The sequence below is a fragment of the Microcebus murinus genome, chromosome 9 (assembly GCF_040939455.1).
Source record: "Microcebus murinus isolate Inina chromosome 9, M.murinus_Inina_mat1.0, whole genome shotgun sequence".
Lineage (NCBI taxonomy): Eukaryota > Metazoa > Chordata > Mammalia > Primates > Cheirogaleidae > Microcebus > Microcebus murinus.
Genome location: NC_134112.1, coordinates 81,541,296 through 81,562,725, shown reverse-complemented (window position 1 = coordinate 81,562,725; position 21,430 = coordinate 81,541,296). Strand labels below are relative to the sequence as shown.

The window sequence follows — 21,430 nt, the reverse complement described above, 5'->3', positions numbered from 1 at the left end:
AATTAATGTCTTTCTATTTATAGTAAAGAGGGGGTCTCACTCTTGTTTAGGCTGGTTTCGAACTCCTGACCTCGAGCAATCTGCCCGCCTCGGCCTCCCAGAGTGCCAGGATTACAGGCGTGAGCGACTGCGCCCAGCCTTGAACAATTCTGAGTTCTGGGAATTTTTAGTCTTACATTCCTGGTAGTTGCTCTCTCTTCATAAGCTATTCCTGTCTGGCTTTATGAAGTCTCATCCTATGCATGTAGAAACTGGTATTTAGCCTAAACTCAACCAGATCAATCTGAGATATCTAAACCTCCTTTTCTGGTAACTCTTTCTTTTCAGACAGTATGCCCTACAAATTCTAATTGCCTTGGCCTCCCCAAACATCAATCTCAGTCTTTTCAACTTAGCGAGATCGCCAGACTTTTCTTGGACTCACTCTCCTTATGCTGCATTCTGGGAATTATCTCTATGCAAACAGCCAGACTACGGCAGGGCTCATCTCATCTGTTTCCTTTTCTCCTCAGGGACCATATTCCCATAGTGCCTCTGTCTGACTGTGCTGTATTTGGTTCAGTTTTCTAGTTCTTTTTTTTTTTTTTTTTTTTTTTTTGAGACAGAGTCTCGCTTTGTTGTCCAGGCTAGAGTGAGTGCCGTGGCGTCAGCCTAGCTCACAGCAACCTCAAACTCCTGGGCTCGAGTGATCCTTCTGCCTCAGCCTCCCGAGTAGCTGGGACTACAGGCATGCGCCACCATGCCCGGCTAATTTTTTTTTTTTATATATATATCAGTTGGCCAATTAATTTCTTTCTATTTATAGTAGAGACGGGGTCTCGCTCTTGCTCAGGCTGGTTTTGAACTCCTGACCTTGAGCAATCCGCCCGCCTCGGCCTCCCAAGAGCTAGGATTACAGGCGTGAGCCACAGCGCCCGGCCAGTTTTCTAGTTCTTTAGGGCAGGATGGTAATTGTGGACTGTCTTACTCTCTCACAGAATAAATACCCTGTCTCTTAAAAAATCTTCCATTAAGGATACAATAAAAAGATAAAAAATAGGTGGTATGTAATAAAATAAAAAATTAGTGATGCAGACTGGGAAATGCAATTTCTGACTAATAAGACTTCCAGAGATTGGGGGGAGGGAAGGAAGGAAAAAAAGAAAATGGAGGAAGGAAGCTTTTGATGAAGTAATATAAGAAAACCTCCCAGCACTGAAGAATATGCATTTCTAGAATAAAAGGCTCACCAATTGCCCAGCATAATGAACAAATGAAAAAGAAAAAAAAATCACCTCTCATCAAGACATATTTTCATGAAATTTTAGAACACTGGAAATAAAGAAAAGATCCTGTGGTAGGCAGAATAATGCACCTCCCCCCAAGATGTCTATGTTCTAAGCCCCAGAACCTGTAAATTTGTTAGATTATGGCAAAAGGGAATTAAGGTTGCTAATCATCTGACTTTAAGAATGGGAGATTATTCTGGATTTCTGGATGGGCCCAATGTAATCACAAGAGTCCTTTTAATTTTTTTTTTTATTTTTTTTTTGAGACAGAGTCTACTCTGTTGCCTGGCCTAGAGTGCCATGGCATTAGCCTAGCTCACAGCAACCTCAAACTCCTGGGCTCAAGCGATCCTGCTGCCTCAGCCTTCCAAGTAGGTGGGACTACAGGCATGTGCCACCATGCCTGGCTAATTTTTTCTATATATTTTTAGTTGTCCAGCTAATTTCTTTGTATTTTTAGTAGAGATGGGGTCTCGCTCTTGTTCAGGCTGTTTTCGAACTCCTGACCTTGAGCCATTCTCCTGCCTTGGCCTCCCAGAGTACTGGGATTACAGGTGTGAGCCACCTCTCTCAGCCACAAGAGTCCTTAAAAGTAGAAGAGGGAGGCAGAAAAGGAAACCCCAGAGAAATGGCAGCCTGAGAGGATTTGGCCTGAGCCTGCTGGCTTTGAAGATAGAGGAAGGGTACCATGAGCCAAGGAAAATGGGCAGCTTCTAAAAGCTGAAAAAGTCAAGGAGACAGATTCTCTCCTAGAGTCTCCAAAAAGGAATGCTTCCTGCCAACACCTAGATAGCCCAGTGAGATCTGTGTCAAACTTCTGCTCCACTGTAAAATAATAAATCTATGTTGTTTTCAGTTACTAAATTTGCTGAGCATGGTGGCACACACCTGCGATCCCAGCTATTTGGAAGCCTGTGGGGGGAGGATCACCTGAGCCCAGGAGTTTGAGACCAGTGTGGGCAACATAGTGAGACCCCATCTCAAAAAAAAAATGTACCGAGTTTGTGATAATCTGTTACAACAGCAAGAGAAAACTAATGTAGTGCCTAAAACTTTTCACAGAGAAAAAGCTGATCACACAAAAAGATCAAGGAATTAGAATGATATCAAACCCCTAAGAGTAAAACGAAAGCTAAAACACAATGGAGCAAAGCTTTCAAAATTATGAGGAAAGATCATTTCCAACACAGATTATATACCCAGCCAAGCTATTCATTGGTATGAGGGTGGATAAGACATTTTCAGCCTGCCAGGTATTGAAAACTTTAATGCCATGCGCCCTTTTTTGGTAAGCAACTTAGGAAGCAGGAGATTCCACATAGGAGAGAGGTAAGGAAATTTGTAGGGTGACAGCGAGGGAAAATCCCAGGACGACAGACTAGCGAGATACCCTTTCCAACTGACGCAGGCAGACAGGGCTCCAGGAGGTAGATATGGGGGGGGGGGAATAGAAGGAACTAAGAAAGGAGGAGAAAGCATCCTCTCCCAATTTCCTTTCTCTTATCCAGGCTACTAAAATAGGAACTGCCATCCTTCCAAAAGTGTTGGAAAGAGTAACTTTGGCCCTTCTGTCAGCTCACGCACCCACTCCCTCCTTCTTCCCTGGGGAAGAAGGTGACACTTACTGATTGGTGAGGCTGGAAAAGGAGCTCAGTGTGTGAGGTGCATCCCTTGCCTCCACGTGGTCAGCTACCAGAGCATGCTCTGCCCCTGGGAAGGGGCCGGCTGCAATTCCAAGTGGGAGTCTAATGTGTGGGGGGGCTGTGGCCAAAGATATTTGGCTACAAATCTACATTCTGTCCTCCAATCCCTATTATCTACTAATATGGATATTTTATCTCTATTTCTCTGATTCCTTTTTTTCTTTTCTTTTCACGTCAGACAGGTAATGTGCCAACATCATAACAAGGTTTGAAGGAGGCACATCTCACACTTGCACATGAAAACCTGATCATCACTCTTATAAACTACAAAAGGATTTATTTCTCTGATTCCTGTATTGCTTTTGCACTCTGAGGGGAATTCAGCAGATTATCTGATATGACTGTATGAAAAAAATTAGATCGAAAGGCTGTTGGAGGGTGTGCTACAAACAAATTAAAGTAAATGAAAAACCAAGATAAATATTAACTTTGGGGAGAGGGAAGGTTGGGAATTGTACAAACAATGTATTAAAGCACAGTAAATCAATAGGCTCGGCATTCCTTCACTCTGTAACATTTACTGATAGCTTTTCATGTGCCAGGCATGGTCCTAGGCCCAAGGAGAGACATAGCATTGAACAAAGTCCCTGCTCTCAATAAACATATAATCAATATTTAAATCAATAAGCATATAATATAATGTCAGGGTGTGTGTGTGAGATAAGTCTGTGCAGAAAAGGAAAGCTGAGTCAGTGGATGCAGGGGAGGGTATTATTTTAGACAGGATAGCCAGGAAAGACTTCTCTAATCAGGTGACATCTGAGCAGATTCGTGAATGAAATAAAGAAGCAGGTGGGGCAAACACGGGGGGAGGGGCATTCTGAGAGGGAAGAGCAAGTGCAAAGGCCCTGAGGTAGGGATGTTTACATGTTTGAGGGACAGGGAGGCCAATGAACAGCCTGAAGTGAGGGGAGAAAGGGAGCCTGAAGCCAGGTCCCATAGGGATTTTTAGGATGTGGCAAACACGCAAATGATTCCTAATAAAACAAGCACCAGATATATTCTCCAGCAAACTGGTATTAACTGAGTAGCACCTAAGTAGACACATAGGTACTACAGTAATAGGGTATTGGGGAGGGGGGGTGGGGGGGCGGTTATATACATACATAACGAGTGATAGGCGCACCATCTGAGGGATGGTCACGCTGGAGACTCAGACTTGTGGGGGGAGGGGGGAAAGGGCATTTATTGAAACTTTAAAATCTGTACCCCCATAATATGCCGAAATAAAAAAAAAAAGGAAAAAAAAAGTATACTCTGAATATTTATTTAACTAAAACTTGTAATCAAAGGATGGAGGTTGTCTAAAAAAAGTCAAATCCTCATCTACCATAATTGAAAGTCAACAGATAATACTTAAAATCGGTAAATTAAGAAATATAATGAGCATATTATTTGGAAATATGGAGGTATGTACCAGAAGAAACAGCTAAAAGGGTTAGTTGAATGTGGTTGCTTTCAGAAAAGAGCCTGGCTGGGTAGGAAGAAAGTGGAGGAAAGAGACTATTGTTTTTTGTTTGTTTGTTTGTTTGTTTTTTTTTTTTGAGACAGAGTCTCGCTTTCTTGCCTAGGCTAGAGTGAGTGCCGTGGTGTCAGCCTAGCTCACAGCAACCTCAAACTCCTGGGCTCAAGCGATCCTCCTGCCTCAGCCTCCCGAGTAGCTGGGACTACAGGCATGCGCCACTATGCCCGGCTGATTTTTATATTATATACATTAGTTGGCCAATTAATTTCTTTCTATTTTTATGGTAGAGACGGGGTCTCGCTCAGGCTGGTTTCGAACTCCTGACCTTGAGCAATCCGCCCGCCTCGGCCTCCCAGAGTGCTAGGATTACAGGCGTGAGCCACCGCGCCCGGCCAAGAGACTATTGTTTATTGATATAAGCCTTTTAGTGTAATTGAATTTTTAAACTACGTGCCATAGTCCTTTGACTAAACCAAAAACCCACACAGGAGACAAAAACCACCCAAAAAACCAATGAGTGACTTTCTGTGTCTTATGTTCACGGGCAATGTCTGGGATGACCTCCTTCCCTTAAGTTGAAATTTGGCTTCCTGGAATGTTTGCCCCTTGGCCTAGTTCAGCAGTCTGGAAAGAGCCAGGGAAAGTTACTCCCACTGTGTGCGGCCCCTGGGTGTTTGAAGGCGGAACCTGTCAGGAAACAGATCTCCTGAGACCGCCAGCTCCTTTGCCGCCTCCTCAGGAGACAAGGTTTCTACACGGAACCACCCGGGTGATAAGCAGCAGCCACAGCGGGGGCAGGCGGGGCCAAGATAAGGGACGGGCAAGGCTTTGAACTTAAACCCCAAACCACCCGAGGCCTTCTTGCCCACCCTCATGCTTAGCTTAGCGGGAGAAATCATGGGAGAATTTACATTCACTCCATATTCACTGTGCTCTGTTTATATGCTGGAGCCTTTATGTATATTATTTCATTTAATCCTCAAAAACAGCCCCTGTAATCCTAGCACTCTGGGAGGCTGAGATAAGCGGATTGCTCAAGGTCAGGAGTTCAAAACCAACCTGAGCAAGAGCAAGACCACGTCTCTACTAAAAATACAAAGAAATTAATTGGCCAACTAAAAATATATATAGAAAAAATTAGCCAGGCATGGTAGCACATGCCTGTAGTCCCAGCTACTGGGGAGGCTGAGGCAGGAGGATTGCTTGAGCCCAGGAGATTGAGGTTGCTGTGAGCTAGGCTGACGCCACAGCACTCATTCTAGCCTGGGCAACAAAGCGAGACTCTGTCTCAAAATAAATAAATTAATTAAATAAAAAATAAAAATACAAAGAAATTAACTGGCCAACTAAAAATATATATTAAAAAAATTAGCTGGGCATGGTGGCACATGCCTGTAGTCCCAGCTACTTGGGAGGCTGAGGCAGAAGGATTGCTTGAGCCCAGGAGTTTGAGGTTGCTGTGAGCTAGGCTGACGCCACGGCACTCTAGCCTGGGCAACAGAGTGAGACTCTATGTCAAAAAAAAAAAAATGGTTAAGAAGGCACATATTATATGTATTTTACCACAATTTAAAACAAAAACGCAGCCGGACATGGAACGTATGGTCCCCATTTTTCAGAACAGGAAACAAAGGCTCAGAGAAGTTAAATAACTTGCCCAAACCACCCAGCCAGTAAGTAGGTGTCTGAGCCAGGTGTGCACTTGGGTCTGTCTGTTTCCACACTATCTGCCCTGTTGAGAGACCCCAGGTGACAAGGCACACACAAACGAAAACGAAGGAATCAGCTATAAGAGGGGATTGGGGTCTTTTTGAAGAGTCTCACAGTGTTGCCACTGCTGGCCTGGTGGTCCTGCCTGGTTAGCAGGCAGCTGCTCCAGGGGAGGGCCCATCAGCCTGTGTCTTACCCAGGAAGGCCACGTCGATGAGCGCTGGAAATGTTGCAGCAGGAATGGAGCCCGGGGAACATGCAGCTCTGACACTTCTTAAATACTCCAAGGGAGGTTCCTTTTACTTGATTTCTGGTTCAGAGTTTGCTGAGTTTTTAGATGATGCAAATCTGATTCTTCCCCTGCAGGAGTTCGGGGGAATCACACTTCACTGAGGGCAGAGGGGGGCATCAGCATGTCATTAAAATCCAGTTGGGGCCGGGCGCGGTGGCTCACGCCTGTAATCCTAGCTCTTGGGAGGCTGAGGCGGGCGGATTGCTCAAGGTCAGGAGTTCAAAACCAGCCTGAGCAAGAGCGAGACCCCGTCTCTACTATAAACAGAAAGACATTAATTGGCCAACTGATATATATATATAAAAAATTAGCCGGGCATAGTGGCACATGCCTGTAGTCCCAGCTACTCGGGAGGCTGAGGCAGAAGGATCACTCGAGCCCAGGAGTTTGAGGTTGCTGTGAGCTAGGCTGACGCCACGGCACTCACTCTAGCCTGGACAACAAAGTGAGACTCTGTCTCAAAAAAAAAAAAAAAAAAAATCCAGTTGGGAGTGCCGGGTGGGGCTGGGAGGCTGAGGAGGACAGGTGGAGGTGTGAGGAATCATTACAATAACAATAAACACCCTCAAATGCTTTTATAAAGTGGGCCAGGTGGCAGGCACTGCACTAAGCACTTTAATATGTATTAGTTCACTTAATTCTCATAACCACACTATGAGGTATGTGACATTATCAGTTAGTTAAAGGGTACAAAGTTTCAAAAGATAATTCGAGGCACCAAGTTATCCTATATGCCCATTTCCACCTCGGAAAGTGGAAGAATATGTTTATAATGACAAAAACTAGAAAGCACCTAAATGTCCAACACCAGGGAATATTAGAGCCATGGAATTTATGCAGGAAAAAAGGATGAATAATAATAGTCATTAGTTACCGGGTGCTCACCGTGCCCAGCCATGCTTTACACACATTCATTCCTTTCGTCTCTACCACCACCCAGCAAAGGAGGTCCTACCTTTGTATAGGTCTGGAGACTGAGGTCAGAAGCTTTCAAAGGTCAGCTAGAGTAGATTTGAAGCCCAGCCCTATCGAACTTCAGGGCCCAAGCTCTTCCTGCCTCGGAAGACTGGAAGACAGAAACTATTGCACAAAGCTGCTACTGAGGAGGATTGCAATCACGTAAAATTGGGGCCACAGGAAAATGCCAGTCATGACTCCGATTCGTGAACCAGGTGAGGGGTAATTTTAGGGCAATGAGTGGAAGCGGTCTCTCTAAATACGCTTGCCGAGGGAGGCCCAGAGCACCGTTCTTTTCCTCAGTTGCATGAGTGCACTGTTCCTCCCTCAGCTGTTGTCACACTCTGTCACTTGGGTCCTTCATATCCTGAGTTCCAAAAGGGAGAGAGGTGGCAGAAGGTCGTGTTTGTCCTTTCCCAGGTTCCCCTGGGACCTGCAGACCCACACTGACACCTGCTGGGGGCAGACGACCGTGGCCAGGCTGTCTCTGCCACCTGCATCTGGGTTGAGTCCCAAGCCTCCTTGGTTGAGTCCCAAAACACAGCCTCCGCCATGTCCATGTCCTGGGCTGCCGCGTCTGTGAGCGCGCCGCAGGTGCACGAGGCAGCTCCGAGAGGGGACGAGCCTCTCTCTCTGACGTCACCCCCCGCCCCGTGTCTGTCAGGACGGGGAGTTTCCGGATGACGTCAGAGGGGAGACAGGCGAGGTGAGCATCACAGCCACATGACGACGGCAGCCCTTTCCTCAAAGTCCTCTGCCCTTTCTCACCAGTCCTGGCTTCTGTCCACCCGCCTGGCTCTTGTCCGTGTCTTCTGCTCCTCTTTCTTCCTTACTAGTGTCCTCCCGAGTCAAGAGCAAAACCAGTAGTTCCTCCCTGTGTCTTCTGCAGAGCCGCCCCACCCCCAGGGGCGACCTCCAGTCCTGCGAGTCACACATTTTACCCCAGGAGACTTATCAAGGTTCTTTTCCTCAAGGACACGTCCTTTCCTAAAAAGAATTCTAGTAGCAACTGTAAACAAAAAAGATCGTTTTTTCCCCTGGATGTTCACAAAGGAAAAAAAAAAAAAAAAAAAAAAGATCGTTTTTTTGAGCCAGGTGTGGTGACTGATGCCTGTAATCCTAGCACTCTGGGAGGCCGAGGAGGGAGGATCACTCAAGGTCAGTGTAAGGCTGGTGGCGGGCCCCCTCCCTTCCCTGGATCAAAAAGAGAAGACTCATGAGACCAGACCCGCCAAGGACAAAGCTGTCAGGCCCTGCTGAGAGGATCCACACCCAGATGTCCACCTAGATAAGAATGTTTTGGCTCCTGGATTCCACAAACACCTCCAGCCCCTCCTAAAATCCCCAGCTCTTCCCGCCAAAAGTCCCTAGCCAGGCCCAAAGGATATAAAAGGCCTCAGCCCCTTCAAACTGCGGCGACTTCCGGGGCCCCCCGCTCTTGGGGCCCCAGAACCTCGTCCACGAGTGTATAATAAAGCCACGTGGTTTGGCCCCCCCTACTCTTTCTCTTTCTGTGTCTCTTTTCTTTTCGCCACCGCCGAAAAACCTTACAGTCAGGAGTTCAAAATCAGCCTGAGCAAGAGCGAGACCCGTCTCTACCATAAATAGAAAGAAATTAAAACTAAAAATATATAGAAATAAACTAAACTAAAATATATAGAAAACTAAAAATATATAGAAAAAATTAGCCGGGCATGGTGGTGCATGCCTGTAGTCCCAGGTACTAGGGAGGCTGAGGCAGCAGGATTGCTTGAGCCCAGGAGTTTGAGGTTGCTGTGAGCTAGGCTGACGCCACGGCACTCACTCTAGCCCAGGCAGCAGAGTGAGACTCTGACTCAAAAAAAGAAAAAAAAGATTGTTTTTTAAAAAAACCTTTTGATAATCTTAGCCCAGTTCCCCAGAAGACAGACCCTGAGACAGACGGCGTGCAGGAAGTTTACTGGGAATGCTCTTGAGAACAGGGTGTGTGAGGAGCGAGGCTGCCAGATCAGGGGGTGAAGCGAAGCTACAGTGCAGTTGCAGTGAATCTCCATCCAATCCCATGGAAAGTTCTGGAGCCAATGGCCCTCTGGAGTTACACCACTGAGGCATGGGGGCCAGGCCTTTCTACTCCCCGCTCCACACACATTAACCGCGCCAGTCGTTGGATGCTGGAGAGGCAAATTCCGGCAGCTGGGGGACTGAGCGCCCCAGTCCCAGCGGGGGACGTGGGTGGCACATTACAGCATCCACTACTGCCATAATAATTTTACAAAGTATGTAATAACCCACGTGTCTACCTATTTGGGATTTGATAAACAAATAGCAGTACATCCACGCCAAAGAATACTATGCAGTTGTTAAAAACAAGATTTGTTTACTGACGTGAAGTGGTAACTAATATATATTCTTAACTGAAAAAAAGTTTTCCCATTTTTCTATTTTAAAAATGTATGTACTTAAAAATATATGTATAGACTAAAAATATTTAGTTTAAACATTTAATACTGACTACCTCCTTGGGAGAGGATTATACCAAAAAATTAACAATAAACATTATTTTTATTATAATAATCTTGACAGTAAAACTTTCTTTAAAAAAAAAAAAAAGCCCTAGACAGCTGAGACCAGGTAGCAGCTGATCAAATTCAAGTCAACGAAATGACTGTTCTTGCTGCCGACTTGAATTTCTCTCCCCGTGAATTTTCCGTAAGAAACGGCATCTCTCTCCATTTCCTGCCTTAAATTGCACTGCAGCCCGTGCAGCTGTTGAGCAGCTGTCACGTCCTGCCCTGACACAGAAGTGGCTGTGAGAGCCTGATGGGCGGTCTGCAGTGCTCCTGTACCAGGCGGGAGGGGCAGGACGAGTTGGGGCGGCCCTGATTCCACAAAACATGCGACAAACTCCCGGGCAGTGGCCACGACTCAGTGTCCCTAGTGGTGGAAATCCCTGGCTGCTTTTCTTCACCCATTGTCCTTGTCATCCTCATCATGGAAATAATAATTACACTTACCGAGAGCTTACTCACCATGTGCCAGGCAATGTGCCAAGCACTTTACACTTATCTCCTTTCTCTCTCACAACAATTTTATGAGGTTATATATTCGATTATCCCTGTTTGACAGACAAGAAACTGGAGTCTTTGCACAATTTTGTGAGTATACAGTACTAAACCCCACTGAACTGTATGCCTTAAATGGGTGAATTTTAGACACAGGCTCTTATTCTGTTGTCCAGGCTGGAGTACAGTGGGGCAATCATAGCTCATTGTAACCTCAGACTCTGGTCTCAAGCGATCCTCTTGTCTCAGCCTCTAGACAAGTAGCTGGGACTACCAATGGGCACCACCATGCCTGGATAATTTTTTTTTTAAGAGATAGGGTTTTGTCTGGACGCAGTGGCTCACACCTGTAATCCCAGCACTCTAGGAGGCCGAGACAGGAAGATCGCTCAAGGTCAGGAGTTTGAGACCAGCCTGAGCAAGAGCGAAACCCCGTCTCTACTAAAAATAGAAAGAAATTATCTGGATAACTAAAAATATATAGATAAATAAAAATTAGCTGGACATGGTGGTACGCGCCTGTAGTCCCAGCTACTGGGGAGGCTGAGGCAGGAGGATGCTTGAGCCCAGGAGTTTGAGGTTGCTGTGAGCTAGGCTGACACCACGGCACTCTAGCCTGGGCAACAGAGCCAGACTCTGTCTCAAAAAAAAAAAAAAAAAAGGAGACAAGGTCTTGCTATATTGCCCAGCCTGGAATTATGTACGTGTGTGTGTGTTTGTAAGAACAGGAAATTTTGGTTTTTTCAATAAATTACAAGTGGGCCAGGTGTGGTGGCTCACGCCTATAATTCTAGCACTGTGGGAGGCCGAGGTGGGTGGATTGCTCAAGGTCAGGAGTTCAAAATCAGCCTGAGGAAGAGAGAGACCCCATCTCTACTATAAACAGAAAGAAATTAATTGGCCAACTAATATATATAGAAAAAATTAGCCGGGCATGGTGGCACATGCCTGTAGTCCCAGCTACTTGGGAGGCTGAGGCAGCACTCATTCTAGCCTGGGCAACAAAGCGAGACTCTGTCTCAAAAAAAAAACAAACCAACAAAACCAGCCTGAGCAAGAGCGACACCCCATCTCTACTATAAATAGAAAGAAATTAATTGGGCAACTAATATATATAGAAAAAATTCGACAGGCATGGTGGCACATATCTGTAGTCCCAGCTACTCAAAGGCTGAGGCAGGAGGATCGCTTGAGCCCAGGAGTTTGAGGTTGCTGTGAGCTAGGCTGATGCCACGGCACTCACTCTAGCCTGGGCAACAAAGCGAGACTCTGTCTCAAAAAAATAAATAAATTACAAGTGGAATTTTGTTACATGGATGTATTGTATAGTGCTGAGTCTGGGCTTTTGGTGTCCCTGTCAGCTGAATAATGTACATTGAACCCATTAGGTAACTTTTCATCCCTCAGCCCCCAAACAGGTGAATTTTATGGTACTGAATACTATCTCAATAAAGCTGTTGAGAGTGAGAGAGAGAGAGAGAATGAGAGAACCAAAGTCCGTAAATATCACAAGAGCTGCCCAAGGACGTGGCAGGATTTTGTTAGCAAGACAGAAGCAGGGACGATGCTGGGTAGTGTCTGTGGCGCCAGCACCTCCCGACAGCCCGCCATAGAGCCTGGCATGCTCAGGGTCTCTGACAGCCTCAGCCCTCAGGGACGGTGGCGGCTGGGAGGTGGGCAAGCCCTTCAGGCTGTCACATCCAGCTGTGTCAGAGCATCTGGGCTCCTCAGAGAGTGGCCCAATCAGCGTGGGGACAGAGAGGAGGGGATGGTATGAGAGGGAGTGAGAAAAATGGGGACATCCAGCATGGGAACTCCCGCAACGCCCTTGCGATGTCAACAGCTGCTGCACGTCTGCTTTGAGGGAGGCGGAGGCGAAGGGGGCTGAGGAGCTGCGGGGGTGTTTGTCCCACGGCCCTCGGAGCCAGCGTCCTGCTAAGCCAGTGGACAGTGGGGCAGAGGCAGGCTGTTGTGGAAGGGCTGCGGCATGAATCTGTCTCCACCCCAGCTGGAATCTGTCCTTGTGTCCGGTGTGGTGTCCGTGGGGCAGTGTGGCACTGCTCCATCGGCACGCGCTCGGGCTGCTAACCAGAGGGCCCGCATTATCTTGAAATACGTGGTGTGAAAGCGTTTAATGGCTTTGAAATCCTTTGCCTTATCGCAAGAAATTTCAATAAGAGCCCTTCAACTCTACAGATAATTTCAAATGCTGTAAAATTTTGAAGGATGGGAGAAACGCCTTTAAATTTTTTATCTCCAACTTGGGCCAAATTCCTCATTGATGGCAGTTACCAAGAACTCGAAGAGATCATCATTCAGAAATCTTCAAGGGTAATTATTTATAGCCATTTCAAGCATATATAAAAAAAAGAACCTTTAAAAAAAGTGACGTCCGTGTTATATCTGCCATCCCCACTGCAGAACCGAGTGTCCCATCAGGCACCCACTGGCCACATGTGGCCACTGAGGCCTTGAACTGTGGCCGGCCCAGGCTGAGATGTGCCGTGCATGTGAAATGCACACCAGATCCGAAAGCCTTGGTAAGAAAAACAAGAATGTAAAATATCTCATTAATAATTTTTATGTTGATGACATGTTGAAAGCATAATAGTGTGGATATATTAGGTTAAATAAAATACATTATAAAACATTTTTTAAAAGCTATGTTCATGGAAGCCTGCTCAGGTTTCTCATTAAAAAACCTGAAAATATTTTATTTGGAAAATTTCATACACATTCAGTGTTTAATATGTTCTCTAATTATTTTCATTTTTATAATTCTCTAATATAAAGAAGACATAATTACTTTTTCCATCAAGCTCCACGTAGATGTCCCCAAGTCCCCTCCAGCTTACTTGAGCATGCCCTACAAATATGGATGCAGAATTCTTGGGCATCTTGGGCAGCCCTGGACCAGCCACAGAGCAGCAGGTCGGGAGGTGTCAGTCTCAGCACCGTGGCTTAAAGGCGAGGTGGGGCGCCTTGCTTTTTTTTGGGCTTATGTTGAAGTAGAGCCCTGGCCTGGCTCCTTATTGAATGTTTCCAGTACCCAAGACTTTCTCTCTGTCCTCCTGTAAACTCCTGAAGCCCTTGCTTAGCCGCCAAGCATCTGCGTTGGGTTCCTATAATCCATGTGCCTGAGGCGAGGCGTGTCCAGGAGGCAGAGGCCAGGCTACCCGGGTGCTTGTAAACTCACGTATTTTTTACATGTGTGGCTTTGGCAACCCATATAGTCCTCGTTACGGGTGGGCCTAAGGCCATGGCCGACGCTGGTTCCAGCCTCACACCTCTGGGCTGAATCCTGCACACTCCATAAATAGCCTCTGCCACCTGCGCGCCTCTCCCTCACGCAATTCAAGAGTCGCTGGCATTTTTCCAGCCCTTCTGAGGTCAGGAACTCAGACTTGTGGAGCCCAGGAGACTGTCCATGTGGAAAATCATCAGGGAGATGCAGAGGAGACAGGAGTCAACATTGGGTCCCAGACTGTCGGGTCACCCTCTGCAAACGCAAAGAAACAATGCGGGATCTGTTCAGAGGAATGTTGCTTTTTCGAATTCTGTGTGGCCTTGGGCCTGCTCTGTGATGTAATTTTGTCATAACTTTCTCCATCTTTATACCTACATTATTGTGCCTGAAACAATCAGCATGCAAGTGGAGGTGGAACACACCACCATACACTATGTCTGTGTGCAGTCTGTAGTTCCACCTACTTGGGAGGGTGAGGCCAGAGGATCCTTTGAGTCCAGGAGTTTGAGGCTAGCCTGGGCAACATAGTGAAACCCCGTCAAAAACAAAACAAAACAAAACAACTATGTCTATGTGTGGATGTACAGTAGAAGGGGTGTAATTAGTTATAAAAAGTGTTATATTGAGATGACAGAGGTGTGATTTACTACTGAGTTGTTTAAATATCAAATAGATATTCAAACTTTAAACTACTATTTAATTATTTTCAATGTATGTTTAAAATGTTCAGAGGGACAAACTCACAAAGTTCTTTGAAGAAATCCTGCCAAAAGAATTTCTGCCATTCAAGTGTCCGATGACAGGGGAATGATTAAGTAAATTGCAATAATAATGAGTCAGCACTTATTGTATACTTACTCTGTACGAGGTACCAGGCGAAGAAGTGTTTTATATACATCATTTCACTTTTTAAAAATGCTCAAAATAACCCCAAAAGAATAGAACTCTTATTGTTATCATTTTCATTTTATAGATAAGAAAACCAGGGCATAGAGACATGAAGTAACTTACCAAAGACCTCATACACAGCTGGCTAAGTGGCAGAGTTGGGATTTGAACCCAAGACTGTGTGAGTCCTATACACAGGTATGAACCACTAGGTTACCGAACCTCACACCATCACACAGCTGGGGCACCTTTTCACAGCCATGCGCACTATCGATAAAGCTATAGTGGTGAGAACCTGTAAAAGAAAGGCAATTTTGCTGCAGCTATCACAATTTTAAGATGCACATGCCATTTATTACTCAGTTCCACTTCTAGGACACTGTGATGGCTAATTTTGTGTGTCAACTTGACTGGTCTAAGGGATGCCCAGAGAGCTGGTTTAACATTATTTCTGGGTATGCCTATGATGGTGTTAGGAGATGAACATTTGTGGTTTTTTTTTATTTTTTATTTATCTCTTTTTTTATTTTTTTTCTGGCTAATTTTTTTCTATATATATTAGTTAGCCAATTAATTTCTTCTATTTATAGTAGAGACGGGGTCTCTCTCTCTTGCTCAGGCTGGTTTCGAACTCCTGACCTCGAGTAATCCGCCCACCTTGGCCTCCCATAGTGCTAGGATTACAGGCGTGGGCCACCACGCCCGGCCGGGAGATGAACACTTGAATCAGTAGACTCAATAAGAAAAACCCACCCTGGCCAATGTGGGCGGGCACCATCCAATCCTCTGAGGGCCCACGTTGAACAAACAGGTGGGGGAAGGGCAAATTTACTCTCCCCTCTGGAGCTGGGAAATCCATCTTCTCCTGCCCTAGGACATCACAGTACCTGGCCTTTGAACTCTGGGACTTACCCAGCGGGCCCCCTTCTCACCCCTTTCTCAGGCCTTTGGCCTTGGACTGGGTTACACCACCAGTTCCCTGGGTCTCCAGCCTGCAGATGGCAGATGGTGGGACTTCTTGGCCTCCATAAACGTGTGAGCCGATTCTCATAATAAATCTCCCCTTATATCTGCACCGGTGTATCTACATCTATATAGCTCTTATTGGCCCTGACCAATACACGGACACCATCCGAGAGAAATGCTCATGAATGTATATAAAGACAGATGTAGGTGATCAGAAATATCCTAAATGTCCACTAACAGCGGAAAGGTAAAATCTGAAGATGGAATACTGAGCAGCTTTGTTAAAGTGCAGCGGATCCCTATGTACTGATAAAAAAATGTCTCCAAGACATATTGTGACATGAAAAGCTAGTTGTAGAACCATTTTTTAAAAAGCCGTTTTGTAGGAACATATGGAAAGATCTGTAAGGATAAAAACTCAACTGTTAAAAGTGGTTTCCCCTGAGGCATGAGGGGAAAAAGCAGAAGTAAAGGAAAAATTTTACTTTTTCTTTATAGATTTCTGAATTATTTTAATTCTTAACAGTATGTATTACTTTTGTAATAAAAAAAACTAATGTGGAAAAAAAATAATGTTTTCAAGCAATTTTAATGATATGGGAAAATACTGTAACAAGTGAAAAAAATTAGAGCATGAAATTATGTATACAGTATGATCTCAGCTACAGAAAAATGCATTTAAAATCCAGGAAGGAAATATATCAAAATGTTAATAGGACTGCCTCTGGGTGGCAGAATATAGGTGGGTTTTTTTCTGCTCTTACTTTTCTATATTTTCTAAATGTGCCTTATTATTTTTGTAATTATAAAAAACAATTACGCTGATCTGCCAAAGGTTCATGGCAGGCTGGAAACCGCAAGCAGCTGAGGCCAGCAAAGACCTTCGACTCCAGGGCGTTGCTGCGCTGGGGGGTGTGACGGCCCACTCTTTCTTACTGTGTCCCCCAGGAGTAAGTACCTGGTGCTTCTAGGTCTTTAATTTACACACAAATAACCTGGGGATCTTATTAAAATGCAGATTCAGGCCGGGCGCTGTGGCTCACGCCTGTAATCCTAGCTCTTGGGAGGCCGAGGCGGGCGGATTGCTCAAGGTCAGGAGTTCAAAACCAGCCTGAGCAAGAGCGAGACCCCGTCTCTACTATATAAATAGAAAGAAATTAATTGGCCAACTGATATATATATAAAAAATTAGCCGGGCATGGTGGCGCATGCCTGTAGTCCCAGCTACCCGGGAGGCTGAGGCAGAAGGATCACTCGAGCCCAGGAGTTTGAGGTTGCTGTGAGCTAGGCTGACGCCACGGCACTCACTCTAGCCTGGGCAACAAAGCGAGACTCTGTCTCAAAAAAAAAAAAAAAAAAAAAAAAAAATGCAGATTCAGGTTCAGTAGGTCTGAGGTAGGGCCCCAGAGTCTGCATTTTTCTTAGGATTATTTTAAATTGATAAATCATAATTGTATACATTTATGGGGCACAATATGATATTTTGATATATATATGCACAAAGTAGAACGATTACATCAAGCTAATTAACATATCCATCACTTCACTTACTTATCATTGTTTGTGGTGAAACATTTGAAATTTACTTTCTTAGCTATTTTGAAAAATACATTATTACTGATAATAGTCACTCTGCTGTACAATAGATCTCAAAAACTTATTCCTTCTGTCAAACTGAAGCATACAAGTGAGATCACGCGGTATTGGTCCTTCTGTGCCTGGCTTATTGCACTTGCCATGACGTCCACTGGGTTTCATCCATGTGGTCACAAATGACAGGATTTCCTTTTCTTTAAGTCTGAGTAGTATTCCACTGTGTATGTATACACACCAGCATCCTTTAATAGCTTAATGGCAGTTGTCCTCGGCAGACCACCGCTACGAAAGAAGCATAACACTAGGAACAACAGGTGAACCGCTGTGGGTTTTTTTTTTGTTTGTTTGTTTGTTTGTTTTGAGACACAGTGTCACTCTGTTGCCCGCGCTAGAGTGCCATGGTGTCAGCCTAGCTCACAGCAACCTCAAACTCCTGGGCTCAAGCGATCCTCCTGCCTCAGCCTCCCAAGAAGCTGGGACTACAGGCACACGCCACCACACCCAGCTAATTTTTTTCTATTTTTTTAGTTGCCCAACTAATTTTTTCTATTTTTAGTAGAGACGGGGTCTTGTTCTTGCTCAGGCTGGTCTTGAACTCCCGAGCTCAAATGATCCGTCCACCTCAGGCTCCCAGAGTGCTAAGATTACAGGCGTGAGCCACCGTGCCCGGCCAAAAGGCTGACAACCACTGTGGTTTTTAGAGGCAACATGATCCCACATTTGAGCACGCTCTTCCAATCCATTCATTGAGTGGGGGAGGCAGGTGAGAGCTGGCTACCTGGTGACAGGTTAATTGCATTCATGTAGTTGCTGAATCATCGGATGCTTTTATTATAATGTCTAGAGTTGTTATGCCTGAGAATTTACTTATTTAAATACATTTTATCTTTATTTTTTATAAATTATTTCCCCTTTATATACAGTTAGGAAGATAGAGAGCTAGATTATAGCTAGATCTTGAAAACTGTAGACAAAGTTAGGATATTTTACCTCCAACATTCAATGTCAGGGTAGTAAAGGGGATGTTACAAAAGATTTATTTTACCAAGAGCCTTTGGGGTGGGGAAGGGTGGGGGGGGTGGCCACCCACTGTGTTGGAGTATCTAAGCTGACATCTAGAGGAAGGTGGCAGGTCGCAGGGGACCTGCGTGGGGCGGCCACATGGTGGTGCTGCTGCTGCCCCAGCACCACTGGCCCCTTAAAATAAATGAAAATAAAAAATAGAGGAGGGTGGCACCAGCTGGATAACCTGGACCAGACATGGGTGCGGGCACCAATAAGGGGCGCACACACTCTTGATTACCCCTGTGTAAGTGACGCATTTTCATCTTTGGGTTGCAGCTGCAGCTGGGTGTGGACTCACACCCTAGGCACACTTGCCCTGGACTTTGAGTGGAGACAGGATTGCTCTTCCCTGGGTGAGGAGGGAAGTCATGACTGAGCAGGTGATATTTCAGCTGAGCTTTGAAGGATAAGTAGAATTTCACTGGGGAAAAGTGAAATTGGGAGGGTGGAGGGTGGAGGGTGGGGTAGGTGGGCAGGCATTCAAAGTGTGGCAAAGGCGTGAGTGTGACGGTGCTTGAAAATAGGCAAAATGCTGTTAATTTTACTCATGGATATTAGACTGAAAGGACAACTGAAAAGGGTTCAGAAGACCCAGGTTCTTCTCTGTGTGACCTTGGGCAAGTCCCTAAACCTGTGGGCTGCATTTCCTTATCTATAGAAAGAAACTTACACTGGTGATCTGCCAATCGCATATAGTTTTTGTGAGATCAAATTAAAATGAAAATAGGCCAGGCACAGTGGCTCAGGAGACCCCATCTCTACAAAAAATAGAAAACTTAGGCGGGCGTGGTGGCTTGTGCCTGTAGTTCCAGCTACTCAGCAGGTTGAGGCAGGAGGATTGCTTGCTTGAGCCCAGGAGTTGGAGGTTGCTGTGAGCTAGGCTGACGCCACGGCACTCCAGCTGGGCTGTCAGAGTGAGACTCTGTCTCCAAAAAACAAAAAAAAAAAAAAAAGAAAGAAAGAAAGAAAAAAAGAAAAGAAATGAAAATGAAAATAAAAATGCTTTTAAATGGAAAAGTCTAAATAAAAATTAATAATTATGAATAATCGAGGGAGGGGAGAGGAAAAGCAAAACAGATAAGAGAGCCAAGTTCAGACTGAGAGCCTGGAAGAGAACCAGGAGTCTGGGGAGGAATTTGCCAGATCAAAGGCCGACTCTTCCTGCAAGTGCAGAGCCAGGGGTCAGGGCAGGTCACAGTGTCAGGGCAGGAAGTCAGGAAGTTGCCCTGAGCTTTTCACACCCAGAGAGCTGACAGGCGTCAGAGGGGCGTCAATAGGGAGGAGTCTCATGATTCTCTGCTCCCACAGCAGGGCTCATCCTGCATGCTCCCAAGGTTCTTGTCCCTTCACTTTGGTCACTCTTGCTACAAATGCTTTGTGTTAATTGTTTTCTCTGGTTGGTCAGCGTCTTCTACCACATTTTGACTCCAAATTTTCTTCTCAGAAAGTAACTCTAACTTCATTTTAGGGGAGCTTTGCTGATTCCCCTGCTGGGGAGGTTGCTGGGTGGGAAATGAATCATTTATTTAGCTCCACCCAGCTCATAGCACTCTCAGCCCAGGCTGGAGTGCAGTGGTGGCATCACGGCTCACAGCAACCTCAAACCCCTGGGTCCAAGCGATCCTCCTGCCTCAGCCTCCCAGAGTGCTCGCATTACAGGTGTGAGCCACCTTGCCTGTCTGAGTGATGCCCTTAAACCAGGGATTCCAGAAAGTCTACAAAAGCACCCCCTCCTACGTCACAAGGCCTATTCCACAAACGTCCACAACATCTCTGGGCTTCCTCTGTCCTCGCCCCTCGGCCCCAGTTTGGGGGCTCATCTGCACCTGGGGTCTGGCAGCGACTCCCCCAATTTCCTCTTGTCCCTGCACATATGATCTGTGGCATGAAGGTCCTCAAACACACACTTGGCCACGCCCTTGTCAGACCTTTGGGAGTGAGTCATCCCCGCAGCATCAGGGCTGAGCCCCGAACCTGGCTCTCTCTGCCCCAGAGTCGGGCCAAGGCCCTGTCTCCAGACCTCTCTCCCGGCCAGCGCTCCCCTCCCCAGCCCCTCTCTCCTCTCCTGCTTCAGCCACCTTCGTCTGTGCTGCGATGAAACTCCAGCCCATGTCTCACGCTCTGTCAGCTTGGTCAGTGTGGTCACTGTCCTGTGTCATCATATTGTTATTCTCACTAACAACGTTCCAGACTATAAAAGATCAGCTAAGGACAGAAGACCACACAACGCTACACACTGAGCTGATGATTCAAGTTGCATAAACTAATCACGTAGGTGCAAGGAAGAGGAAGGACGGGCGGCGCCAGGGTGGCCCTGGGCTGAGAGGCGGCACTGGCATGCTGCGGGTCCTGGAGGAGCAGCCCAGCCCCTGCCATGCTCCTGGGCGGTCCCCAGCCAGCCACCCCCACTGGGATGTCCTTTGGAGCTGCCAGATCCCAGTGTGAGGACATTCAACTCCACATGAAGACGTTTTCTCACCTTGCGGCTGGCAGAAGTTCCGGAAGCAAATGTGCTCTCCCCAGAGCCTGGTGGATCAGAGCAGGCGCTGATGTGAGAGGAACAGGAAATGGAGGAAGCTAAGTAGGTCACATCCTTGTTCTAGTCCCTGCCCGGCCTCTCTGAGAACCCAGACCTGGCCTCTGGGCTTCAGGGGAAAGGGCAGAGAGGCAGGAGCTGGAGAAGGGAAGAGGAGCAGGAAGAAGGACAGGGAGAGCAGAGGGCTGAGGGGCGAGCGGGGTGGACGTCTCCCTGTACCAGGCGAGGGGAGGGCTTCCATGACAGCGGCCCGCCCTGGCCCCTGCTCTTCCTTCTCTCCTGTGTTTTATTTATTTATTTATTTAGAGACAGAGTCTCACTTTGTTGCCTGGGCTAGAGTGCCGTGGTGTCAGCCTAGCTCACAGCAACCTCAAACTTCTGGGCTCAAGCGATCCTCCTGCCTCAGCCTCTGGAGTAGCTGGGACTATAGGCATGCGCCACCATGCCCGGCTAATTTTTATATATAAATATGTACTTTTAGTTGTCCAAATAATTTCTTTCTACTTTTAGTAGAGACAGGGTCTCGCTATTGCTCAGGCTGGTCTTGAACTCCTGGGCTCAAACGATCCACCCACCTCGGCCTCCCAGAGTGCTAGGATTACAGGCGTGAGCCACTGCGCCTGGCTATCTTCTGTGTTTTAAAATGAACCTGGGATTTTGTTTTTATTCAGGTGTGGTGAGGCCAACAGACCAGGA

The 21,430-nt window shown here is 46.3% G+C and overlaps 1 long non-coding RNA gene and 1 other non-coding gene across 2 annotated transcripts; both read right to left on the bottom strand.

Moving 5' to 3' along the window:
• Window positions 1-3,143: 3,143 nt before the first annotated feature.
• LOC142873223 (small nucleolar RNA U13) lies at window positions 3,144-3,247 on the bottom strand. The gene has a single exon (XR_012921263.1). It is a non-coding gene; the product is annotated as a small nucleolar RNA U13 (small nucleolar RNA).
• A 9,919-nt stretch (window positions 3,248-13,166) lies between these two features.
• On the bottom strand, window positions 13,167-20,756 carry LOC142872874 (uncharacterized). Its single transcript, XR_012920966.1, has 3 exons — window positions 20,678-20,756; window positions 14,695-14,866; window positions 13,167-13,935 (listed from the first exon to the last, which is right to left on the bottom strand). It is a non-coding gene; the product is annotated as an uncharacterized LOC142872874 (long non-coding RNA).
• Window positions 20,757-21,430: the final 674 nt, after the last annotated feature.